Raw genomic sequence first — 10,258 nt, 5'->3', positions numbered from 1 at the left:
TTCTTAGTTTCGGAAATGTTGCAATTGTGAGGATGCGTTCGACTACGCCCATTCGTCTACTTCATGGATTCGGTCTTCTTCCTAGCGGGATTTTAGGCAAGATGACCGTCACCTTGGATCTCACTGCTATTTTTGCTATGCTAGTTGTCTCGATGCTCTCGCTATGTCGCGCTACCCACCACTTGTTTATCAAGCCTCCCAAATTGCCATGTTAGCCTCTAACCTTTTTCACCATACTAGCAAACCGTTGTTTGGCTATGTTACCACTTTGCTCAGCCCATCTTATGGTGTTTCTAGTTGCAGATGCAGTTGCAGGTTGTTCCATGTTGGGACATGGATATCATGGAAATCTTCGGATATCACAATATCTCTTATTTACTTAATGCATCTATATACTTGGTAAAGGGTGGAAGGCTCGACCTTTTGCCTGGTGTTTTGTTCCACTCTTGCCACCCTAGTTTCCGTCATACCGGTGTTATGTTCCTTGATTTTGCATTCCTAACACTGTTGGGGTTTATGGGCCCCCCTTGATAGTTCGCTTTGAATAAAACTCTTCCAGCAAGGCCCAACATTGGTTTTACCATTTGCCTAATAACAACTAAAACTTGCATAGGGACCTGCCGGCCCCCGAGGTCTTTGAATCAACCCCCGGCCAGTGCTCCTCATGAGTGTTGGTCCAAACTGGGCGATGTTTGCCGCCCCCTGAGCAACCTGGGTCTCAGCCAACCCGACGTCTGGCCCATCCGGTGTACCCTGAGAACGAGATACGTGCGACTCCTATCAGGCTAGGTTGGGGCATCTGGCGGTCTTGCTGGTTTTGTTTTACCATTGTCGAAATGTCTTATGAATCGGGAGTCCGAGTTTGATGGGTTGTTCCAGAGGGAGGATTTTCCTCCGTTGAGCATGGGAGCTTGTGATGGGCTAAGTTGGGACACCCTTGCATGGTTTTAAACTTTCGAGAGCCGTGCCCGCGGTTATGTGGTAGATTGGAATTTTTAATGTCCGGTTGTAGAGAACTTGACACCAGATCCGAATTAAAATACACCAGCAGCGTGTGTAACCGTAACTCTCTATTTTCGAGTGAGTCGAGAAGAGAACATGGTGGTGTTATGTTTGAACGTAAGTAGTTCAGGATCACTTCTTGATCATTACTAGTTTGCGAATGTTTGCGTAGCTTCTCATCTTACTCTTGTACTTGTAAGTTAGCCATCATACAATGCTTAGTCGCTTGCTGCAACCTCACCACTTATACTTTCCATACCCATTAAGCTTTGCTAGTCTTGATACCCATGGTAATGAGATTGCTGAGTCCTCGTGGCTCACAGATTACTACAACAAAAGTTGCAGGTATAGGTAATGTGATGATCTGATGCGAGTGAAATGCTTGCTTGTTTGGAGTTCTTCTTCTGCTTCTTTTTCAATCAATGGATAGGTTTCGGGTCGGGAGCATGGGATTAGCAAGGTGGATATTTTTCTTCTTTTTCATTTGATTTCATCGATAGTCGGATCCTGCTCTTTTGTATGATGATTGTTATGTATTGATGTATTCATGTATTGATGTTGTAGCTTGTGGTGAGTGCAAGCCTTTATCTGGTACTCTCATCTATTCAGTACATGGTATGTTGTAATGATATCCACCTTGCAATGCACTCGAACTGTGATTGTGTCCCAATCATGAATTCATCACGTGATTGGATAGAATTGCATCTTGGGCACTAAAAGTTGGTATCAGAGCCTTACCGACCTTAGGAGCCCCCTTGATTGATTGAAACGTTGGTGTTGTTGAGCCTAGAAAAACTATTTTGAGTCTAGTTATATCCGAGAGTAGGAATTCATTTTACTCCTCATCCCCATCGTCGCTCTGGTGAGGACTCGTGACGTAGGTGTTTTGGATCCATCACTCTCCTTTTCACTCAATTTTGTTTTGGATCACGCGGGTATTATTGGAATCGTTGTGATATCAATGTGACAAGAATTCTGTCTTGGTGCCTCCCGATTGTATGGATTGGATCTGGGGAGTTGAGCTCCAAGGTGTTTTCGCTATAGTTGTTATCGTCTCAGTTCCAGAATACCAGAGGATGCGGACATCGAAACACTCCCATACTTTTCATGGTGGCAAATAGTGTCGTGACTTATCCCAAGTACTGGAGGAGATAGCACGGATGATCTTTCATGACTAGTATCATTGTGTGTTCGAAGGTATGAGGTACACGAGTTTCCGAGATTTCTTGGTTATGTGTTGAACGCATTCGGAACATTGGAGCGTAAAATTCTGCTAGGAGTTGTGTGATGATTTTTGCTCCGTGTAGCCATGGGACCAGATTGCTTAACCAAAAATTTTGGGAGTTCTCAGGTGGGAATTCAAGTAGTTACCTAGGATTATCCTTTCAGCAAATGCATGAGGGGTTATGTATTTGTTTCTGGCTTATTCTTCAAAGCAATTCTTTTGTTTTGTTTTGGTTGTGGTACTCGAGTTGCTTCCAAGTCAAGTGGTGATTCCATACCTGTTCCTAATCGGTGTTCTCATATTTCTATGGGAATGCTAATTCTTCTTGAACATCAAGATTGTCAAGTCAATTCTTTCCAACCGATGCACTTCTTTTTAAGTTATTCTAGACGGCGCCGTTGAGAAGCCTCATTCGTCCCAAGTTGCATTTTTTGTTTTTCCCACTGTCCCACCCTTTCCTTCAAGTGCTCAGATTTCTTAATCAAGTATCCATTTTATTCATGTGAAGTTTCCTCAGTTCCTAGCCGGTGATTCTCATTGAACATGCTCAGGAGCTACAAGTTCATCATTATTTCATTCTTCGTTACCATTTTTCTTTCCCGGTGGACTAAATTCTAGCTTTCGGTGTTGATCTTATCCGTCCTTTCATATGCTTTCTCATGCCGGTGCACCTCTCATTTATTCACCACTCCCAGTTCACATCCGGAGTGTTGAAGATATCTCAAAAGATTCAAGTTTCCATTCTTAATCCTTTCAAGATGTTTTGAGGTTCCTGCCTTATTTAAGCCATGTAGTTCAACCGGTGCAATCTCTCTTTCAAGCAATCATTTTCAATGTTGTTTCTTTTGACTGGTCCCTAACCCACAGGTCTATTCCCAAGATCTTACCTGACTCTTCTAATTTTTCTAGAGTTATTCTCAAATTCTTTTCAAAGTTTGATGTAAGAATGAATTTTCCTCAGTCATATGCCTTCTTCAAGATTGCTTTCAAGTTCTTTTGATCTTTGACTTAACCTTTTCTCTTTTCATTCTTCCGGAGAGTCTCATCAATTTTCTTGGTGGTTCTCGTCATCATTCTCAACATTTGAAGACCGAAGAAGAGTTTCTCTTAAATCTTGTCCGTTTCCTTGAACATTCATGGTTCTAGCGTCATGCCATCCTCATAATTGTTTTTGATTGTGAGAATTCTTTTTTAACCATCCGAAGCATTTCATGAGTTCTTTTGGTTCTTGATTCTCTGAAGGCCATCATTTTATTCTTCATACTCAATGTTTAGCTCTCGTTCCCAATTCTTCCGGTGCATGGTTCAAGTATTCTATAGTCGGCTCGTGATCCCTTCACTCCCTTTCCTTCAATTATTCTCTACTTCTTACGGTGGCTCATTCAAGATTGCTCTTCCTTTGTACCATATCAATTCATTTGTTCTCTCATAATCCTACCGGTGGTCCATTGAATTGTGCTATATCTCTCTCCAATCATTTTCAACGCGAGTAAGTAGTATGCCAAATCCATTGCTTTCATTAAGTTCAATTGGTGAAGGATAGGCATATCATAATTCTTATTCTTATCCCATCAAGATGATTTCAAATCTTTCTAGAGTTTGTTCATGATGAATAAACTCTCGGTTCGAAGTGCTCCCTCTTTATTTTCTTAACTCTCTCAATTATATCGTCACGAGGTTCTGTCTAAATCATTACAAGGCTTTAATTCTGGTTCTCTTCAACCTCCTATTCTTCTCCATAATCATTTCTTTTCCGAAGATCTTCTAGAAGGTTCTTCACGGTGGTTCATCAAGTATTTAAGTCATTCTTTAAGTGTTCATCAAGGTTCTTGCTGGAGGAGCACAACTATCTTTTCTTCTTGCATCTCGAAGAGCAATTAATTCTCGGTATTCTTTTGAAGTGGAGTTTTGCATTTCTTGGTTCTTCTCAGATATTCAAGCATTTGGTTGTTGCATAAGTTCACCTCAACTTTTGAGATGTTTTCATAAGTCCACTAGGATTATATCATTTGATTGTTGATTCTTCAACAACTCCGCTCAACCCTTCTTCATAAGGATGTTTTCAAATTCATTTCTAGTAGAAGATGTTGTTCTTCTTCGCTCTTTTCACTGCATTATTCATTCAGGAGGGTTTTTGATATTGCTATCTTTGAACCATCATCTTGTCATATCAAGATCATGTTCTTTTCCTTTCTGATCCAGTTAATAGTAGTGTATTGTCCTCCATTCAAGTTCTCTCATCTTATCAAGTTTTGCCTCTCTTTTCAACTGGAGTGTTGTCTAAAATCCTTCTTACCCCTTGTGCCATTCTTCTAATAGTTCCGAGGGCAGTGTGTTGTTGATTTCATCAAGTATCATACAATTTTCTCAAGTTCATGTTAATTCCTTCCATTTTTAGTCGGAGTGTTGTCCGCATTATTTAATTCTTATTCCCTCTCTATCTTGTTTTAACCAGAGTGGTTTCAATGTCTATCTTGTCATTCTTGTTGTATTCCTTGTTCCTCTTGTCCAACAGACTGTTTGCAGTCTCATTCATCTCTCTTGTATTCTTTCTTTCAAGTTGTTCAACCTCCCAAGGTTCATGGTTCCACTCGTTTGCCAAAGAAGCAACTTAGTTTTATCTCTTCCTTTTCCGCTTCTCTCCGGTGCCATCCCTAGGAACACGGGTAGAGATCATCTGTTAGTGTGGGAGAGTTGTGATGCCCCGAGACTGACGCTCTAGAAGCCTTCCATGTTTTTTGTTGTCGCCGTGTGTTTTATTTGTTTGTTGCATTTCATCATGTCATCATGAGCATTGCATCATCCGCATTGCATCGGCATTTCGTGTCGTCATTCTTTTTAAAACTTGCATCCGCTCATAGTTGCCTCTTCCCCTGCATTTGTTGACCGTTTTGAGGCCAACCGGGTTTTCTTTTCTCTCTTGTCAAACCACCAATCTATCTACACAACCACTGACCACCTTCGCAACCTAGTCCGAAAACTTCTCCTGAACCCGAACCGGGCTATCATTACCAAAGGGTCCGGATCATCTCCAAACAGCCCCAAAACATCTTTGGTTTCTATTTGGACTGTCCTAGCCTATTTATCTCAACCGTTCAATTTTAATCAGAGGGTTCGATTAGCCCCTAACCAAAACCCTCATGCTATATATTCATATGAAACCCTAGCTAGCCTATCCAATCCATCCGTCCCCTCACCCGCCGCCGCCACCTACGCACCTTCTCCCTTGAGTTCCCTCTTGGTCCCCTCGATTCAACCAACATGCGCCTCATTCCTTCCTCATTTTCCCCAGCCGGCCAATCCCCACCGAGATCCATCCGCCCACAGTCTCACCCCCATCCTCCAGCAAGCAGAGTCCCCGTGAACCTCTCGCTCCCTCGTGCTTGCAGCTCCTCCCGTCGGTGACCCTCTCCACACCAGACGGGCCGGGCGCGGCGAGCCCTCTGATTGTGGAACGTGCTCTTCAGGAGCAGCTGTGCGTCCCACCGCACCTGCTGTGGGTCACGGCACACCACCCAGAGAACTTCTTCGTCTACTTCGAGTTGCCGGCTCTCCCTGACAACACCGTGGCGAAGGGATTTGTCATGGTGGACGGAGTTCGCTTCAACATTAACCCCTGGCATGAAGACGACCATGTGGTGATGCTCAACCTCACTCTCCATGTGCGCATCATCATCGAGAACCTCCCGATGTAGTTCAGCTCCTTGGAGGGGGTAGAGGAGGCGCTTGGGAAGATGTGCCATGTTGACCACCTTGACAGCAGGACGCACGAGCGCGACCACACCAAGCTTTTCGCCTGTTGGGTTTGGGTGTGGGATCTAGCTCACATCCCGACAAACCACACCCTGTGTGCTGAAGCACGGTGCTGGCCACGTGGAGGAGTTGCTAGGCTACTCCCCCCCCCCCGAGCGCAAGGTGGCGCCCTGACCAGAGAGCGGCGGTACGACCTCCTCATCCACGTCGACCGGGTGGAGGACAGGGCCCTGCGCCTCTCCCCGCCTTCCTCTCACTCCAGCCAGAGTGGCATTCCTTTCTCGGACTTGGACAGCGGCGAGCAGCTGCCCTACACCGACTCGGGCGTGTTGACGAGGGGGGTGGAAGATGGCCAGTCGCGTGGCGGCAGGAGTGCACCTCACGTGCTATCCACGGGCTGCCGTGACTTCTCCTCCGGCGACCACCACCGCGACCATGACACCGACGACCAAGGAGACAGAGGCTACGGGCGGCTCTAATGGCGTGACGCCCTCCTCGGTAGGGGATGCTTGGGCAAGGGCAAGGAGAAGGCGCAAGACGAGAGTTCGTCCAGGCGCCGTAGCAGGACGCCGGTGCCCCAGCACCATGGTAGAGCCACGAGGGGACGTAGCAACTCCAGGAGCAAGAACGAGCCGGCGGCCCTATCCGCCACTCCGCTTGTCTGCATCAGGCCTCACCCCCGCAGTCTCCCCCACCCCCTGCGTTGATCCAGTAGTTGATTTCCTCGCGGGCCAGTTCATCCCCACCCCGCCTTGCATGGACTGCATGCAGCTCGAGCTGGACGCCTCCATCAAGGCCACGTTGGAGCAACTGCTGGAGTTTGGCACCCCCATGCTCCACGCCTATCAGTCCACGCCCTCCTCCACTGCTTTGGAGGTGCAAGTCAGTGTAGTCTCTAGCCAAGTCCAGGCCATGGGGATCGGGGATGATGAGAACATGGACCCATAGCTCCTCTTCACCAGCATGGAGCCTGCGGTCCTTGGCCCTCTCCCTCCCTGTTCCAACTGTCACTCCTCTGCCCCCCCCCCCAAAGACGAGCATTATACCGACCCCGAGAAGACAGAGTGCCAGGCAGGCGGCCATGCACTCTACCGCGCCGGTGGCGCAACGGGCTACACTCAGGCTGATCCAGGAGCTTGGAGAACTGGGCCCGAAGGACAGGATGACGACGAACGTAGTGGCTGCCCTCATCAAGCGCTTCGATGAGCCCTGTCTGATAGTGACATTCAGGCCATTGCGAAGCTCACAGACCTGGACGAGCACTATAAAAAAAGACACATCCGTGACATTTTGGGTCAAACGATTTTTTTTGTCATGCTTATGACACTTCTATGACGATAATTGTGACAAAACCCGGTATCATCATAGACGTGGTGGGCTCCTACTTCTACGACAAGAAATCATGATAGAAAATGGGCTTTTCATCCTAGGCGGGCCGGAGACACAGCTGCATGACATTCTTTGGGTTGTGCATGACGGAAAAAACCAAGGTAGAAGCAACGGCGAGGAAAATATTGAGGATTTCCCGGTTATGGTGGGTGGTCGAGGGCCGAGCGATGCGCGTTTCCCTCATACACGTACGCGTGTTGGTGCGAGGCGTTGGGCTCTAACTGAACCCGAGCGAGGCGTCGCCTAATGATGTCTACTACACAACCTTCTTCTTGTAGACGTTGTTGGGCCTCCAAGTGCAGAGGTTTGTAGGACAGTAGCAAATTTCCCTCAAGTGGATGACCTCAGGTTTATCAATACGTGAGAGGCGTAGGATGAACATGGTCTCTCTCAAACAACCCTGCAACCAAATAGCGTCTCCTGTGTCCCCAACACACCTAATACAATGGTAAATTGTATAGGTACACTATTTCGGCGAAGAGATGGTGATACAAGTGCAATATGGATGGTAGAAATAGGTTTTTGTAATCTGAAAATATAAAAACAGCAAGGTAACTAATGATAAAAGTGAGCACAAACGGTATTGCAATGCTAGGAAACAAGGCCTAGGGTTCATACTTTCACTAGTGCAAGTTCTCTCAACAATAATAACATAATTGGATCATATAACAATCCCTCAACATGCAACAAAGAGTCACTCCAAAGTCACTAATAGCGGAGAACAAACGAAGAGATTATTGTAGGGTACGAAACCACCTCAAAGTTATCCTTTCTGATCGATCTATTCAAGAGTCCGTAGTAAAATAACACGAAGGTATTCTTTCCGTTCGATCTATCATAGAGTTCGTACTAGAATAACACCTTAAGATATAAATCAACCAAAACCCTAATGACACCTAGATACTCCAATGTCACCTCAACTATCTGTGGGCATGATTATACGATATGCATCACACAATCTAAGATTCATCTATTCAACCAACCCAAAGTACTTCAAAGAGTGCCCCAAAGTTTCTACCTAAGAGTCAAGACGAAAACGCGTGCCAACCCCTATGCATAAGTTCATTGAACCCGCAAGTTGATCACCAAAACATACATCAAGTAGATCACTTGAATATCCCATTGTCACCACAGATAAGCACGACAAGACATACATCAAGTGTTCTCCAATCGTTAAAGACTCAATCCGACAAGACAACTTCAAGGGGAAAACTCAATTCATCACAAGAGAGTGGAGGGGGAGAAACATCATAAGATCCAACTATAATAGCAAAGCTCGTGATACATCAAGATCATATCACCTCAAGAACATGAGAGAGAGAGAGAGATCAAACACATAGCTACTGGTACATACCCTCAACCCCGAGGGTGAACTACTCCCTCCTCGTCATGGAGAGCGCCGGGATGATGAAGATGGCCACCAGTGAGGGATCCCCCCTCCAGCAGGGTGCCGGAACAGGGTCCCGATTGGTTTTTGGTGGCTACAAAGGCTTGCGGTGGTATAACTCCCGATCTATTGTGATCCCCGAAGTTTTTAGGGTATATGGACATATATAGGCGAAAGAAGTTGGTCAGGGGAGCCACGAGGGGCCCACGAGGGTGGGGGCGCGCCCAGGGGGATAGGGCGTGCCTCCCAGCCTCATGGCTTCCTTGTTGCGTCCCTTACGTACAGTCCAAGTCTCCTAGGTTGCTTCCATTCCAAAAATAACTCTCCCGGAGGTTTCATTCTGTTTGGACTCCGTTTGATATTCCTTTTCTTCGAAACACTGATATAGGCAAGAAAACATCAATTTGGGCTGGACCTCCGGTTAATAGGTTAGTCCAAAAATAATATTAAAAGTGCTTAGTAAAGCCCATAAACATCCAAACAGATAATATAATAGCATGAATGCTTCATAAATTGTAGATACTTTGGAGACGTATCAGCATCCCCAAGCTTAATTCTTGCTCGTCCTCGAGTAGGTAAATGATAAAAGAAATAATTTATGAAGTGTGAATGCTAGCAGGTGCACAAGTTTGATCAATGATAATTTCAATCACCTTTTCTAGCATCGTTATATGTGATAACAGTAGTTCATCTCATAAAAATTCTCACGATCAAGTAACAAACTATTCACATGTTAAAGCATATACCATAAACTTTCTTGAAAACTAGCAAACTATGTTCTCAGTCATCAAACAATTGCAATGCATCTTATTTTCAGGAAGGGTCTATGCCAGAGCTTTGATTTAGCAAACTCCACATACTCAACTATCATATAGTCTTCCATGATTGCTACCACTCAAAGCATATTTTTAGAACAAATAGCATCCATCTAACATAAAGAAAGATAGGGGCTTAATGTTTCACCTCCCAACTTACTTATCATATAGATAATTGTCAACAATAATAACTCATGATCAAATATATTTGAATGGCCATATATGCTTAGATCTTTCCCCATCACACAATGCTTGCCAACTAAAGAGTAGGTTGGAATGAGAAGGAATACTACTGACTCTTGCATAAAAGTAAAAGATAGGCCCTTCGCAGAGGGAAGCAGGGATTTGCAGAGCTTCCAGAGCTCGATTTTGAAATAGAGATAAATAATTTTGAGAGGTATGCTTTCACTGTCAACATAACAACCAAGGGTTCCCAGTTTCTTCCATATTGGATACATTATAGGCGGTTCCCATACAAAATGGTAAAGTTTTTACTCCCCCTCCACCAACAATCATCAATCCATGGCTTGCCGGAAACAACGGGTGCCTCCAACTAACAACAATCCTAGGGGAGTTTTGATCTTTTGATCATGGGACTGGGCATCCCAGTTACCAGCCATTTTCTCGTGAATGATGAGAGGAGTCCACTCATCGTGAGAATAGCCCACCTAGCATGGAAGATACTGA

This window comes from Triticum aestivum, chromosome 6B (assembly GCF_018294505.1).
Source record: "Triticum aestivum cultivar Chinese Spring chromosome 6B, IWGSC CS RefSeq v2.1, whole genome shotgun sequence".
In the NCBI taxonomy this organism is placed as follows: domain Eukaryota; kingdom Viridiplantae; phylum Streptophyta; class Magnoliopsida; order Poales; family Poaceae; genus Triticum; species Triticum aestivum.
This window is presented reverse-complemented; position numbering follows the sequence as displayed.